Here is a 17,891-nt window from a genome sequence, read left to right as displayed (position 1 = left end):
TATCCTGCTGGTGGTGACTAAAGGCAGGCATTAAGGAACTAATATAAGAAACAGAGAATTATTTGAAAACTTCCTGATCAGCAAAAAAAAATTACTTCAGGAATTTTCTGAAATGGACAATACATCTGGACAAACAAGTTTAATAGTCGCTGACAGACAATCCTTCATTTGGTTAAAGCCTTTTAAAACACATTTATTCTTTTGTTTTCCAAAGCATCCATTGAAAATGAGCTCCACAATTTAATTATGTTTCTTTGATTTAGCTGCTTGTTCCCAGGTGCCCTCCTACTCTATCTACAGTTATCCAGAATTTCCTGCTGACATTAGCTGTGCAGCTGATGCTCACAGAAGAGTAAAAGGCATTTGTAGTGATCGTTAAACTGAGCATTGGAAGTTATTGCCTTTTATCTATGGGAGAGAAAATGCCCACAAACCCCAAGAAATATTATTTCTGCTTATCTTAGGCTACTGAAAGCATGGAATGCTTAAACAAAGATTGTGAAAACCATTGCAGGTGATGGGGATTCTTTTCAGTTCAGCATGTATTGTTTAACTAATGTATTGTTTAACTAATGCTATCAAGCAGTGCAGCCTAGAGACCTAACTGGGACAGATAACTGCATTTTTTATGCTAAGCTTGAAATAGGTTCCACAGAATCAAAAGTTCAATTTCTGATAGTGCCAGTTAAACCAAGCAATTTAACTGAGGCAGAAAAAAATGGAGTAGCATGTAGTTTGCTGTGTTATAGGTCTTTCAGTAAGACCTCTATGATTTTTTATTTTATGTGGTCATAAAAAGGATCCCATAGCTGTTTTCTGTAGCTGACAGAATTTACTATGCTCTCCTTGGAATAATTTTCTCTCCTTTGAACATTATGCAAGACAGTTCATACAGCTCAGCTGCTGCCCTCTAATTCCAGAAGGGGATATACTTCTTCAGTTCCATATGTATACAGCACATAAAAGATTTTCAGACATTTTTGACACAAAAAATATTTAAAATATAGATTAATATTGTATTTATAATGGATGAGTGTACTTCTAAATGCTTTCAAAACACCAGTGGTTCAGGATGCTGGATGATACTGTCATTTTATCAAATCTTATTATCTCAAAACCATATTCTGAACTGAAATGCTATCATATGATGACTGAATCTGGTAAGTTAAATAAATGAGTAGGTGTTTAGCTAGGTGTAACTACAGTTCCCTCATCTTGGATACCATCTCCAAGAGAATTTTAGGACAACTTAGGTCTATGCTGTCCTCTTCAGAGCATCACTTGCAGAGAAAAGAGCAGGAGTGCATCATTGCTACCTCGTGTAATAGTAATGTTGTTCTGTACTGTTTCTTGGCCTCCACTGTATTTTTTAGAATGTGATGAGCAGCTAACACTAAAGGAGAACATACAAATATCATCAATTCAGTTACTGAGTTTTATTCTTACCTTAAAAGAATACTTTAATGCCTTGTAGCTTCAAGTCTTGTAGCTTTGAGTTACTTGACCTCACTTCACAAAAAATTTGAGCAGAGAAATAATCTCAAATAAACTATTCGTAAAAAAAAAATTGCTTTCATTAAAGGACTTTCAGTTCTAATTGTTTTTTCCTTCTGAAAAATTGTTAACGCAAATGTATTTCACCAACATCTGCTAAACAGTAAGACATTATAATATTCACATTGCCAAATCACATAGAGCACATATGTCAGCATGTACATACAAAAACTTAGATGGGTTCAGACAGAAATGCACTTTATCAAACATGAACCTCCTAACTTTTCTGCATATACAGTATTGATTTTATTCTGAGTGAAATATCCTTAGCTATTCTTAAGACAAATGTCATTCGTCTAGTGAATATCTCATGGCAGAAAGAAAAATTTTGTTTTCTGCCTAGATGCAGTGATATGCTTGTGTAAACAACAGTGTGAGTTTACAAAGAATACAAATGAAAAATAGCCAGAAATTGACAGCTTGAGCTCCAGTAAGTATTAACACCCTCCTTCCTAATTGCTGCCATCACAAATTAATGGAAGCCTTTTAAATCTCCTGACAGTGGTTATGTAACATTCTGTGGTTAAGGGAACTCAAGTCAGTACATAACAGATGCCATCATTAATATGCAACTACATATGCTTCCAGTGAGCAAGTTTCTGTGAGATTTTTTTCTTTTCACCCTCTTTTTCTTTGCCATTTGAAAATAATTCTTTAAAATCCTTAGCTTCTTTCTTTTCCATCCAGGTGTTTAAAAGTGAACTGGTTTGACCCTTTGTCTTTTTCCATGAGAGAGCATATTTGGACAGTATTGTAAAGATATGCTAAGTGTCTATTCATAGTAAAACCAGGATTATTTATAGTTTAACAGCTTTTTTTTTTTTTTAATGTTTTTCACTGGGCTTTTTTTCCCTCCCCTTTTCCTAGAAAACCTTGAAAACAGACTAAAACTTTGGGAAACCAAGTGATCAATTACCCCACCTTCATTTCACCCACTTACTTTTTCAAGTGTTAAAACCTATCCTTATTTTCTGGGTTCTGTTTCTTTATAGAATTACATTGTCGGCTTCCAAATCTTTACGGGTTTCATTTAAATAAAAACTGTTCACTTATGTTGATGGTGTTGCCTGACTATGCAGATGAAGTCACCCAAAGAAATACATCTGCCTTCACCTTCTTTCCAGTGTTAATAATTAAGCATGGCATTGGAAGTAGGGACTAATTAAAAAAAAAAAAAACAAAACAAAATCATTGGTATAAACTTTATATGAATAAGAGATTATTGTTACATGTTTTCTTCATTTTTCATTTCTTCCTTTCTTTGCATGCCTTTTTTCATGTCCCCTCTCTTCATCTCTCCATCTCTTCTTTCCCTCTGAATGGGGACATCTTCAACAGTGGTTTGTGATGGATTCCTTTCAGTCCTCACCCTGAGCTCTTTTCTCTCACTAACCAGGATGGCAGGAGTCTAAAACAAGGCAGTCTAAAAGTACCTTCATGACAAAGATACATACATCCTCTTTCTCTCTCACAGATCACAGCTTGGTCTCTTCTGTCCCTTTGCATCTCTCAACAGTCTCCAACAGGGAATTGATGTCACTCCTCCTGGCAAAAAAAAAGTTGATGTACATCTGCCTTAGGGACTTGGGACTTTGCCTGAGTCACTGATGGGAATGTGACTGAACATCAGTGAATTGGAGGGGACATCTCCAGAAAGAGAACTGCACATGAAAGTCTTCCACCTTGCACATAGTCACAGGTTCAGAGTCTCTCAGGTCACCAGAGATGTTCTCGTCTTTTTATCTGTCCTGGCCAGTTTGTTGGAGACTCCATGAGTGGTGGCTTGGGAAGCAGATTGGCTTGGTGAGAGCCACATTACAAAAATATGTCAGCCATTAACTTTTTTCACTAAGAGAATCAAATGATTGTTGTTAAGTGATAAAATACACCATTGAGACAGAACCCAGCCTGTCCTGCCCCTTGTGATTGTTTTGTTTCAGGTGTGCAGGGTTTGTGTTTCTTTGCAATACTCCACACAACCCTTGCTGGCTCAATTCTTCCTTGCACCAAATTTGCCTGTCCTGTTACTTCAGTGTTATCCACAAACCTGGTGAATGTGGGTTCAATCCCATCATCGAAATAATTTACAGGGACACTGAGCATCATCTGACCCAAGAGAATCTCCTGAAAGTCTCTAAATCTGATTTTTGCCAGTGGGACTTTGAAACACTCCCTTTGAGCTTGGAAGTTTAGATAAATTTATACCCAAATAATGGTCCCTTTGTGCCGCTTTGCCTCCCCGGCTAGCTGATGTTGAGAGTGAGGGGCGGCAGTTTTCCCCCTGGAGCTCCTTGAATCCCAGTTGTCAGTTGTTTCGGCGCAGAATAAAACACAGGCAGCGCACAGGGGTCCCAGGGAAACTTTATTTGATGGTGTTTCTTCCCCTCTTTCTTCCTGGGCCCCAATTCGGGGGCCGACAAAGACTTATATCTCAGGGGAAAGGCAGGGGCAGACCCAACTTCCAACAAATCAGGAGAGTTGGGAGTAAAAACCCAGGCGGAGAATAACGGTAACGAACCAATAAACTTCCAAGGAAGAAAAACAGTCTTTGGAAATGGGTAAAATTTGGAGAAATAGAAACTAGAAAGTAGTTGACGACATTTCTGGGAAAAGGGTGGAGACAAAAGAGAGACCAGCACCAATGAAAACTACTAAATCACAAATCAAACCATAGACCCACTGATAAAACAAAAAGCACGATACAACACTTTGTTTATCAGACAACTTGAAAACTAGTTTATAGGGATATTGTGGGAGACCAGGTCAAAAACCTTGACAAAATCAGAACAGATGACATCCACAGCTCTATCTTCATTCACTCAGCAAATTGTTTCATTGCAGAAGGCAATCATGTTGGTCAAGTATGATTTTATCATAGTTATTTTGTATTAGCTTCTCCCAATCACCTTCTTATCCTTCATGCTCCTTAGAGGTCCTTCCCTGAGGACCTCTTTAGTTTCCCTGGGAACTGAAGTAAAGATGATTGTCTGCAGTTCCTCTGACCTTCGTTTTTTTCTCAATATTTGTAATTGGGCAAAATATTTGCCATATTCTGATTGCTTGGCTTCTCCGGATGCCATGGATTTTCAAAAATGATTGATAGGAATTGTTTGGTTATCATGTCAGCCAGAATTCTCAGCACCCTTGGAGACAGCTTGTCTGGTCCCATGAATCTAGTAGTAGTAGTAGTCTATATCTACTTTGTATGGGTGGTCCCTGACTCAGCTCTTCTCTCTCATCAGTAGTTCACCATTTCCCTTTTTTCTACTCCTTGGTGTTAGAGATGTGGAACTGAGGACTGAGGTGAAGGAGGCAATTATTTGAGTCCTTGCTGTAGCATTTGTGACTGACTTGCCAGTTCCAGTTGACATAAGCCCTTTATCGTCCTTGTATTTTAACTTTTTACTAGCATTTACGATTGTTTTCATGTTATTCTTTATATCTCTTATCAGTTTGAGTTGCAACAGAGCTTCTTCTCTCCTCCCTGCATTGTTGCACGCCTACCTGATCTTTCTATGTTGTCGTTTTGGAGACTCTACCTTTTGCCATCTCTCTACCATTTCTGTCTCTGAAAATCTGTCCAAACCCATTTGTCCTGCATGACAGACTCCTTAGTGATCTCTATGCACTATTTCCTGAGGACGCAGAGATCTGCTCTTCTCAAAGGCTTTATTTGGTCCTTGTCTTACTTACTCTCAGGGTCTTAAACTACACAAACTTGTGATGACCACATTGCCAAAGCTGTAATTTATATGCAGGTGTCTAAACAAATCTTTGTTGCTTGTACACAGCTGTTCTAATACAGCACCACTCCTACCTAATAAGTATTTGCTGCGATTGGTTTTGGAAATTGATATCAGTGCATTCCAGAAATCTCTACTGCTTTTATAATGCTGTGTTGCTTTCCAACAAACATCATATTGAAGTCACCGTGAGAACCAGGACCAGCAGGTGTGAGGTAAGACTGTTATGTATTTATTAAGTGTCCAGGTAGCAAATGATTCTACTAACTCAGACCTATGACTTCAAGGTCCCTTTTTCTGAAACTGAATATTATGGAATCATATCTTATGCTCCTGACTACAATTGATACATCAAAACAGTCCTCACTTCTGTGTAGCTATCTTGGCTTCCTGAAGGAGTGAGGAGATGGAAAAGATAAAAGACCAAGACTAACATTTGAGCAACAAGAGGCATAGAATATTCTTGATGGTCAGTAGTCTTCTACTTTCTCACCTCCATTTGTCCACCTCCTTTTCCTGTGCACATGTAGCAGACCACACACGCCCTGAGCACACACACAGATGCCATGCAGTCACCTTTTAACATCCTGCAACAGCAAATGAGCACAGCAGGAGTTTCACTGGATTTCCAGCAGCACAGCTTTGTTTATTCTAGCTTTGAGGTACCTGTGTAGCAAAAAGTCTATACTTTATTCATAGCACTCATCTGCATGGCAGTGGCAGAGATTTCTTTATGATACTTCAGCATGTGTAGGTAATTTATTTTGCTTTATGTTTGTATTTAAGTATTAAGTGCTATTAGTATTTTTAAATACTACATGCTTGTTTTGCTTGTCCCAAAATATGCAAATTTTAGAGATTAATTTTCCTGCTTCACATAAAATTGTGATATTTTAAAATGATTTCAATGTTATTCTAAAAACAAACGTCTAAGTGTTTCTGTATTTTGTGAGGAAGCCAGTGTTTTATGTCTTTCTGAATGGAGCAATAATTTTTGGAAAATGCTAGGTGTCATGTAGGTAGTCAATTTGAATCTTTGCCTACACAACCTTTTAAATCCAATTGCAATAGTCTTGTTGTGTCTCTTTTTTCACTTTGGAACAGACTGCCAATCACAAAATATATCTGTACAGGTGAGAAATTATCCACAGAATGCAAGCTGATAGCATTGAATATGTCTCACTTGTGACCTAAATCTAGTCATAACTCGCCTCCAGCTTGAAAAGCTTAAGCATTAACCCACTGTGCCATGCAACCATTCTCTATCTCTAGCAAGCAAATGAATGATTCAGTGGTTTTCATGGCTTCGGTTCAACATTCTATCTCTGCAGCGGGAGACACAGTTTTAAAATATTGAAAGTGGAACATGCTCACAAAAACTGTTGGTCATTAATGCAATGTATTTGCTGTATTTTCTCAACAATGGTTTTACCCCCCATAATCTCTTAATTTTCAATTACCAATTCTTCTGATACTGCAGTATTAGTAAAATGTTCTGTAGGAACTAGGAGGTGACTTTACCTTATTCCAGTATGATTTCGACCTCCACAGAGAAAATACACAGGGATTCTTCAAGCACTAACTACCTATGAATAAATAATTTCCCATAACAAAATGAGGAGAGAAAATATAATTCTGATATTAAATTCAATCTGTTCCATATAACTCTGATTTAATCTTTTCTGTATGCAATACTATGGAAATACTGGGATCACTTTGTTAGCTCTGCAGCACAGAAAATAATTTAGGTACTCTATCCATCCAACCAGACACACCAGTATAAATAGAAATAGTCTTGTTACTTCAAATCAAATGCATGGCATGGAAAAGAATGTCTGGTGTTGAAAAGAAGTAGGTTTAAAATGCTCCTTCTTTTCAACACCACTACTTTCCCAAAGTCACAGCAATTTCTGTTCATAAGGCTCATAGACCTGGGATTCTTCCCTGCTGTATTATCCTGTGCCTGCTCATTGCTGACTTAAAAAGAAAGAAAAGAATGTGAAGTACTTCTTATGCTGAATGTTATTTAAAAGTAGCCGACACTGCACATGAGGCCATGAAGTTTACTTCTTTCATTTAGTTCAAACTCAATTATGCAGATATAAAGAAAGTGCTTAAGGCTGTTACCTGCTTTACTCTCATTGATTTTCAAAGGAGAGAGTGGGTCTAAATTCATTAGAAGCTTATGGAACTCCTGTTTGTAATCTTCTGTGATTATATAGCCCAGGAAATTGGGGCATATTTTATTCCCATAAAAAATTGTGCAGCACATCTGTTGAAGATTTTTTCCTATGAAAAACAAAGGAGTGAATGTGTCAAAATTCCACCTTAATTCCCAAAATAATATGAAGTACCCCCTAGGGAGAAAATTCTACTGTTAATTTCTAAATTATATAAAATGCATCTATTTTTGCTGGCCACATGCCTCACTCTGTGTTTGTGCCACTTTAGGTTTAAGATTGTTACCCCACTTTTTTTCTTTCAGATCAATAAATAGAGGCCAATGTTTATCTTGGTGTCTACCATCATAAGTTCATAAAACCACGCCTAAAAGTTTATTTTTCTAGATTCTGAATGTCATAAATCCACCATGTCAGCCTGAGCTTCAAGTTATAACCTAATTTGAAGAAAATTAACATTGCTTTCAAAATGAATATTAACCAGCTTAAATGCCAAGAATAAATCAATGTTTCTAACAAATGTACAGATACTTGGGAAATTATTTTTAGAAGTATCCCAAACTATTGAATAGCTCCTTCACTGTCACATGATGCAGAATATATTGGTCCTAGCTTATCCTAAAATTCTACTTGATTCTGAGAGATGCCAGTGGTCTGATAGCCACCACCCATATTACTACTGCCTTTCCTTCTTTGCAAAGAATACTCTTCACTTTAGACAAGATGAGAGGGTTGGTACCCCACAGTGCTTATCTTCTGATTAGTAAGAAAAGGAATACAAATGTTTAATGGTTTTTCTATTATTTTTCTAACCAATTAGCCTTAGAAATTGAGTCTTTTTTTTCCTGTAGAATAGCTATATTTGGATATTTTTGTAATACACTAGTTGTTTCCTATAATTCTCCAATGAATAAATTGTTACAAATGCTGTTGTCAGGCCATTCACATTTTCTCAGTATGCAGCAGGTTTTACATACACAGAATGTTTAATTAATTTTCTGATTAATGGGCTTCTTTTATTATGCTACTGCCATTTGGCAGCTGTTTTGACAAAACTGCCTTCCTCATTACAAAATTTCTACTTGTGAAAGGAAGTCAACCATAGCAAATGGGCTTATTGAATTATCCAGCTCACCAATTATATAGTATAAAATTATTCATCCTGATATAATTTGATCAGGAAAAATCATTTATCTTTAGTAACTGTGTTAAATTAGATATTATTCTGCTGGATAGGTGCAATTTTGCAAGTGTCAGTACTTAGGAAACTTTTTTTTTAATTTACTGGAACACTAAGTTATTGCCTATTTTCTGATTTCACTTTGTTACCAAAAAGGTTAGTTTCTGACTAATCGCTCCATTGAGCCCAATTCATTCAAAGCCTAAAAAGCAACACTTAACAATTTTGGAGAAATGCCAGATTGATACATATCACTGGCAATGCAATTTTGAAAGATCTGATACAAATGTATTTCTATCTGTTAATAAATCAATTAATTCAAAATCAGTCTTGAAATTTCAGCATTATTTACTTGTGCAATTTACATGTATTTTGGTGCTATTCCAGCAACTCTGCAGTCAACATTGGCAATCGAATTTTTTACTCCAATTTTATTCAATCTAACACATTCAAAATTAAACTCACTTTCTATACATTTGCGTCTTGTCATTAACCTACATAGCCTCTCTTATAAAGAACCAATGCTTGATGCATGTGAAGTAAAAGGGTGCAATGTTTCAGAAAATCCCAAGTAAGAGAATACTGTGGACCACAGTGAACAGCTGGTTAAAAATAAATATTTATTATTGCTTAACTTGAAAAGCGTCTTCATTTGTTTTATGCTCCACAATCACTTTTTGAGTGTAAAACAACTCAGAAATATTGCTGAACAGGAAAGGTATGGTTTATATGGGGGATGCTCATCTGACCATAAATCAGCTCAAGGATTCTCCAGATATTTCACCAGAATCTGCAAATTTCTCAAAGCATCAATGAATTCTTTATCTCCTCTGTACAGCTGGATAAGCAATGGTATAATGGCTCTAACTGTGTTCATGGACATAGGACTGATGCGTCTTCCTTCAGTCTGGTTTTGGTTTTAGAACACTTTTGGTTTTTGTCTTCTATGACATCACAACCTGCACTGCTTTTTAGTTCTTCTCTGCTTTCATCTGAATGCGCATTCTGCCTCTTCACCATGATTTATCACGCTATGTATAAGAACAAGCACTCTGTTATTTCTCAGACCTTACTGATCAATCTCAATGCCTCATTCAACAGAAACTGCCAACAGAGAGACAAGTGACAATTATCCATACCACACCATGAAGTCATGTTTACCTGGAGGATAACCTTATGTCCATTTACCCTAGGCTTTATTGCTGTTAGTGTCTGATTAATCAAAAGCATGTCAACAAGTGCTGGAAATACCTAGGATGGTAGTGCTAGGGTTCTACAGTGGTTATTTTGCGTGTCTGGACTTTAGTTTACCTGGTGCCAGCCTCAGCTGTGTCCTAAATATCCTCGATACACATAAGTGCATAAATATAGCTGAGTTGCTGGAGCCTACTGGCAATGAGAGAATTATCTCTCCTCATAGCCTGTACTTGTTTCAGGATCAGATTTTCTCTGTATAAGGGTGATCAATAATTTATGTTAATTGAAAGATACTCCTGCCTTCATGCTGTTGCCTTGACATAGGTGACGGGTGGCTGTTTCTGCACTCTGGTTCCTGTGGATCACTCCCTTTTCAAAGCTGTCTGAATCACAGACCTGCTGCAAAGTAGGTCAGAATGTCCACCATGGCTTTCAATAAGGGTAATTGAGGCTTGCAAAGTTTTTCACTGTCTGCTCTTCCTCCCACTGCTATCCACAATGGTTTGTTGTTTGGGGTTTTTATTTATTTGCTGTTTGATTCGTCGATTTCCTGTTTTGCTTTTTCTTTTTTCCACTGAATAGATGCAGATACAGGTTATGCTCTGTTTTACCAGAAACACCTTTGGGTCTCATATCCTCATTCAGTGTTGCCCTGAAGGGCTGAAATTTATTAAGATTGATGAGAGTACTGCATTAATCCATGGCCCTAAATACCCTGGTAAGAAGTTTATACAAGTTAGCATTATCAGTGCTGGTCATTGCTATTCTCAAGACTTGAATGTTTCTTGCAGGACAAACTGTCACAATGCTGTTTCTGGGGATATCAGTGTTTATGTTGCTATCAGTGGCTTTGTAAACTTTGCTGTGGTTGATATAGCCTTTTAGTCCACATTTTATTGCTGGATTCTCAACCACTGTATTCTGAGAGCAGCAAAAGTTCCTTAGTGTTGCAGGAAAATAACTAAATAGTGAGTTGGAAAATGAACAGCTGTCCGTCTCAATATTTATACAGGAAGGGTCCATCCACCTGGGTAGCTCAAAGAGGTGAGGGGAGGGACAGGTGAAGGATTTGGTAGGGTCTGAAAACACTGCTGCACTAGTAGAGAAAATAGCAAAACTATTAGGGAGCTGTGATTATTAAGCAATTTATTACCTACAAGTGGCATATTATCTATAATGTTTAACTTATTTATAAGAAAGTTTCTATTGTAGACAAGTCTTACTAACGGGGATATGAAAAACAAATTGCACCTTGGTAGAGTTAGTCTTTTCTCCCTCAACTATTTTTTCTTTTCTGCACTGTGTGTCTGTGTACACTTACTCCTATGTAGACCCAGTATATAAAAGTTAAAGAGCAAAAACACAGAAGAGTAGTGCCTAGTGAAAACTTATTGACAATGAAGAGGTGAACATCTGTGACCAACAGCTCTGGATTGTAGCAAACCAGTTGTGTCATGACCACTATCAGATGCTGCTTTGCTGCCTTGAATCAGGTGCCTCTGAGTTCAGTGACTGAGCCTGAGAAAAAACATGGGTGCCTTCAGTGTCTCCCATAAGTGATATTACATTTGGCATTTCTATATGTTTCCTGAAGGCTATTTGCTCTTTTTGCCTTGAACACGGTTTTAAAAATTTTATTTATCAGAATTTGTTAGTCCAGATCCTTGAAAATGGCATAAACACTGGGCTAAAAGTCAGTGAGTAGCTACAGACAGCCCTGGACTTACATTGTTGGGGTGGCCTCTGTCTCACTTTTCCACTTCAAAGAACTTCAGTTTTTGAAGTGCCTGGACCATGATTTCATTCTTTCTTTATTCATGAGCCCTTTCCTCTTCGCCCTCAGCGGGGAAGCTTCTTCTTGCAGCCATCACATGGCACATGCAGAAAAACCAGGGCATCAGGCCCAGCCAGAATGGGTTTAGGAAAGGCAGGTCCTGCTTGACCAATCTGATCTTTTTTTAACAGGGTTACCTGCTCTCTGGCGAAGAAAATGGCTGTAGATGCTGTCTACTGGGATGTTAATAAAGCCTTTAACACTGTTTCCCACAACGTTCTCCCAGGGAAACTGGCTGTTCATGGCTTGGGTGGGTATACTCTTTCCTGGGTAATAAACCTGGGCTGGCTGGCCAGGCCCAGAGAGTGGTGGTGAATGGTGCTACATCCATCTGGCAGCCAGGCACTTGTGGCATTTCCCAAGGACCAGAGTTGAGGCTGGTCCTGTCTAATATCTTTATTGACGACCTGGCTAAGGGGATTGAGGGCTCCCTCAGCCAGTTTGCAGAGGACACCAAGATGGGCAGAAGTGCTGATCTCATGGAGGGCAGGAAGAATCTGCAGTGTGATTTGCAGAAAGTGGAACAATGGGCCAAGGTTAATGGTGTGAGATTTGACAAGGCTGAGTGCTGGGTCCTGCAACTGGGTCAGAACTGCATGCTACAGGATGGGGGCAGAGTGGCTGGAGAGCTGCTAGGGGGAAAAGAACCTGGGGGTGCTGGTGAACAGCTGGCTGAACACGAGCCAACATGTGCCCAGGTGGACAAGGAGGCCAGTGGCATCCTGCCCTGTATCAGCAATAGGGTGGCCAGAAGGACCAGGGCAGTGGTTCCCCCTACTGTACTCAGCACTGGTGAGGCCACAGTCTGAATCCTGCTTTGGGATTCAGTTTTGGGCCCTTCACTACAAGAAAGACATTAAGGTGCTGGAAGGTGTCCAGAGACAGGCACCTTGATGAGGGGTCTGGAGCATAGGCCTATGAGGAGCAGCTGAGGGAGCTGGGGATTTTTAACCTGGGAAAAAGGAGAAGACACCTTATTGGGCTCTACAACCAGCTGAAAAGAGCTGAGGTGGGGGTCAGCCTCTTCTCCTAGGTAACAACTGACAGGATGAGAGGAAATGGCCTTAAGTTGCTCCAAGGAAGATTTTGATAGGAAAAATTTCTTCACTGAAAGGGTAGTCAAACACTGGAACAGGCTGCCCAAGGAAGTGGTTGAGTCACCAGCCCTGGAGGTATTTAAAAGACCTGTAGATGTAGCATTTTAGGACACAGTTTAATGGCAGACTTGACAGTGATGGGTTAACAGCTGTTCTTGATAATCTTGGAAGTCTTTTAGAAATGTAATTATTCTATGATTCTATCAGTGGGCTTCAGCCCACTAGCCAGGTAATTTTGGATTTCTACTATATTTTTATTTGAAAATTAAATTATGAACAGCTTTTCTTAATGTGCATTAATGGATTTGAGGAGTTTTTCAGAGGTGTATTGGCTCTTCTCATGTTGTGCAATGAGGAAACTGTTTCCATATTAAACTCTGGAGCCTTTCTCTCCATATCTCACTCTCAGCAAACGCAACAAATTTTTTCATAAGTGATTCCCATGCTACACCTAGCACTCTTTGCTGTGACTGTAGGAAAACATTATATATTACAAACTTGAGATATAAACCTTGGTGGTCTTTGTTCAGTGTTGCCTTCATACTGGGAAGGGAACAGTGAGAAGAATAAGAAAACCTGGTGTAGCTATACTTCTGAGAGGATACACCTGGCAGCCACACAGGGGTGAGCAGCAGCCTTTGTGGGTTCACAGCTTTACAGTATCAAAATGTAAAGCTCTGTAAATCAGAAGAAAAATGATACCTACAGAAATTCTATCCCTTGTTACATACCCCAGGCTTGACCTCTCTGAATTCACTCCATCATAACTTCCATGATTCAATCTGAGATGGTTCAGATGAGTCCTGCTGGATAAGAGAGAAGGAGCAGGTCTGTTGTCACCAGATAGAGCTGTTTGAAGAGACCCTCCGTGATCTGGCTGCTGCGGCTGCTGTCTGGTACAATATATGACTTTAAGTGATGCACTTGTTTTCAATCTTCAAGAGCAACAGTTCCAGGTCAAGCTGTACACAAACTCATTGTGTCCACCCACACAAAGAGTTTAAGTGGTGATTGAAACAATATCTCATCTCATTTCTATTTACCAGGTTAAAGGAAGTTTCTCTCTGGAGCTGTCTCTCATCTATTTGCAGCAGGAAATAAATTTCTTTTAAAAATGAATCAAAAAGACTCTCAGGACTGCCAGCACAGGTCAGTGTAAAATGATTCTATAATACTTAGTTATTGCAAAGTTTTTTTCTGAGCACTTTATCTGAAAAATACTGAAAACCCCTCAAAAATAATTCACCTTCTCTAGCTAGTTTGTACAAACCTACTTAACAGAGTGAAACTTGAAAGAACTTTCCTCTCTTTTTGCCTTCACCAAATATTTCAGTTACGTGCTTCAAAATACATTTTTATAACAACTGAGAATTTAAAGTAGTCATTTAAATGGCCATTCTCACTATAAACTCTTGGATATAAGTAAACAAAGCAATGATATGAGATAGCCATGAATTTTATTAAATCAGTTAGAATTTCAAACTTCAGATGATGTTACAGGTACATAACTTAAACTTCCTGCTCCCATAGAATACCAGAGAGGAGGAAAGTACTTGAACATTGTAGGTTTTTTACTGTAGGTTTTTTCCTGTAGGTTTTTTCCCTAATGTATAGAATATCAGTGATTTGGTCCAATTCAGCCCTAGCTGAAGATATTTTTTCCATTATCTTTTGATTATTCCTTAATGTAGTTATGAGAGTGCAAAGTAAATGAGGAAAATAGTGACTATATTCCTTTATTACTTGCTTGAGAGAAGCATAAATATCTTTTCTCCTAAAAAAACCCATAGAATTTCCTGTACTTTCTATTAACTTGCAGACTTTCACAGAATTTGTGGTTTTTTCTGGTATTGAAATTTAATATATATGTATGAAATTTATATATATGTAATATATATGGTCTTTATATATGGTTAAAGACCAGTTTCCCAACATGTCTGTAGCTGAAGTCTAACTGTTAGAAAGCTAAACTACATCAGGAAAAATTAAACTAATGGGATGAAAACCCCCAAAAAACCTTACCAATTTGTCACTAGTTGTCAGTTACTTTACACAAAAGAAATTGAAGTACCAGATAAATACTTTTATAATTTTCATAATATTCTTTGGTTTTGCTGTGATGCAAAAATAATGACAAAAATTAGATCCTTTACCAGCCTACAACTTACAGATATGTTTTTTTGAGTTTTCTTTCTGTTAGTGTAGTGGCTTGTCATTACAACTGTGTAAGAAATTTTCCATCTACAACAGGACTGCTTCTCTTTAAGCACTTCAGGAGTATTAGCCAACTCAACTGGCAAAGTTCAGAGTGACAGCAAAATTCCAGAAAAAACAAAGGTGTTCCTAAGCAATTGATGACTAACTGTAGTGCACATGTATTTATTCTATATATCTGTCACATGTTTATTTTGTATCAGTAGGACAGCCCCATTAAAACGGCTTCTTATACATTTATCACAGCTTGTCCTCCTTAGTACAGGACCCCATAAGTGCTCAGCAAGGATAAAAACACACAACTGACTAATAAAAGAGCTCAGCAAAGCTTCTCAAAATCAGAAATATGAGAAATAAGACAAAAAGTTATAAATTTGTGTAATCCAATTTCTTCTCCTGTGCATCTTGAAGCAGGTTCCAAAGGCTACCCGTTCATCCTCTGATGGCATTCACTGTTAGGTCTCTCTTGTGTGGGGCAGTATGTAGCTGGACCAGCTTGCTCAGTGTGAAGTGGCTGTTCTGTTTAGATCTAGATGGTCAGAAAGTGGAGATGGTCACTTGGAGACTGTGTGTTTCTTCAGTGCTGCTCTGTGCAAGTAAAGGCACATCAGCAGGGGTCAGTAAGACAAGAGTGCCTAGAAAATTGATTGAGTGATCTGCAACTTTTTTATTGGCAGCTAATGAAAGTCCATATAATGATCTTCCACTTTACAATCTTCCCCACAATCACATCACGTTTCAAAATCACCCCTAATGCTTTGTAGTATTAAAAAACCCAAACAAAACCAGATTCAACAGTTATGGAGAAACACATAAGAAGAGGACAGTAGAAATCACAAGTGTGGACAGCCCTCTCAGGTGATTGAATTGCAAGGAATTTGCCAGTTGTAATTTCTTATATGTTTAGAGAAAGAAAAACAACAAGATGTTCCTCTCCCACATGTGTCTTCACCTGATGAAAGCAGATTAAACTATACCTTGCTACATCATGATGCAAATTTGCTAATACTACTTAATTCCTGCAAGTAAAACTGTCACTAAAATATCAAGTTACTAATAATGCACTTCTTTATTTACTGTTGATGAAAGAAAAAGTTGGAAGTGTCACCAACAGAATTAATTTTGTGAGCATCAGCCAAATTTTAAATTAGAATTTTTTAATTTTCCCCATTCATCTCTGTAGAAAATGGACAATGCCAAGATTCAGAAGTCCAGCTGCTGCTATGCTGAATTTGTTTCTTCACATCTGTGTTTTCTTAGCGTGGCTTTCAAGAAGCTCAAGAATTTCAGAGGAATTAAATTTATCTGGATATTCTGTAGTACCAGATTCTTGTAAGGAGCTATACATACAGTCCCAGAGAAGAAGATTTTTTTGGAAATATCCAGGCAGAATGCTGGAATTTGAGTTGAAATTAAAAAAACCAACCAGACAAACAAAACAAAACAAAACAAAACAAAACAAAAAAACAAAACAAAACAAAAAAAAAAAAACAAACAAAAAAAACCCCCTTTATATGTGTAAAAGTATTATATGATTTTATATATCTATTTTTAGTTTATATCTCATGCCATACATACTTGTGCTTCACAATAAAACTATAGGAGAAAAGGAGATATTTAGAGCAATGGCACTTGTTTTCCCAAGAACCTACTATACCCAATGGAGCCCTGCTGTCCTGGAAAAGTAATGCCTGTCCGTGGGAAGTAATCCCTTGTTCTGTTATGCTTCTATGCTTCAGCCACACAGAAGCATAGCAAAACAGAATGGTTTGCCTTCCTTATTAAACCATTTTTATCTCAATCCATGAGTTTTCTAGCTGTTGCCCTTCTGATTCTCTCCCCCGTCCCACTGAAGGAAAAGGAGTGAGTGTGGGGCTGAGCTCTGGGCAGAGGTCAACCCAGCACAGATGAAAACCCTTCCATTGTATGATTTAGATGCAAAATGTGCTTGGCTAGAAGTTCATCATCTCAGGTAGAGAGATAGAAGGAAAAGGTGAATTGGAGTGGATTTTATTGGCTGCAAAAGAAGGAGTGAGATTGAGGCGTGGTGTTTCCAGACAAAATAACTATTCCATGGTGGAAACTAGGATTTTTCTTTATTATTATTTTCTGTCCTCTATCATTAGACAGAAAGAGAGCTCCACACTAAAGGCAAGATATTAATTTTTCTTCTTCTTCAGTGAGAGTGATATGGTCCCTAAACACTTGTGATGGCTCTGATTCCACTGTGTCTTTAAATTCTGTGCATCACAGGGCTTTGGCTGTACAATGCTAGCTTCTTATTAGAACAGGAATTGAAACAAGGAACTTTTGGGAATTAGGGGAAAAAAAAGAGGGAATGAGAAGAAAGAACAGAAACAAAGTAGTTGTAGTCATATATCCCCTTTCCCTGCTATGTATTTGAAGGATGAGATTCAGAAAACTCCACACAATATGTGTTATTCTCATTGTTCTTCTAACATGTCTCCATACAATATGTAATTATCATTTTTCCTTTTAACCTTTCTTCCCTGCTTGATATTCTCACCAGCCCTTGTGAAACATTATATTTTCTCTCATTGCTGAAGTCCACCTTATCTGCAGTGCAGCAAGAAGGGCATGGAAAATAGGGCCTTGTTAACAAACCACATCCTTTCAAGGGACTTATGTTCATATATATTAACTGTATACACACTGTATAAACACTTTTTATGAACTCTTAGAGAGAACAATGACAATATTCAGGGAAAAAAAAAAAGAAAATAAAAGAAAGTGCACATTTTCTAGTTTTCCTGGTAAGAAAAAAATAGGACAATTTCTAAAAAACTTATTACACAGAAACTTTAAAAAAAAACCAAAAAAAGACATTTGGGATGAAGGTCTTGTTTGTCCATTTCCTTTTTGCAGATAAGA

The sequence above is a fragment of the Pyrgilauda ruficollis genome, unplaced genomic scaffold (assembly GCF_017590135.1).
Source record: "Pyrgilauda ruficollis isolate IOZ18807 unplaced genomic scaffold, ASM1759013v1 scaffold109, whole genome shotgun sequence".
Classification (NCBI taxonomy): domain Eukaryota; kingdom Metazoa; phylum Chordata; class Aves; order Passeriformes; family Passeridae; genus Pyrgilauda; species Pyrgilauda ruficollis.
This window is presented reverse-complemented; position numbering follows the sequence as displayed.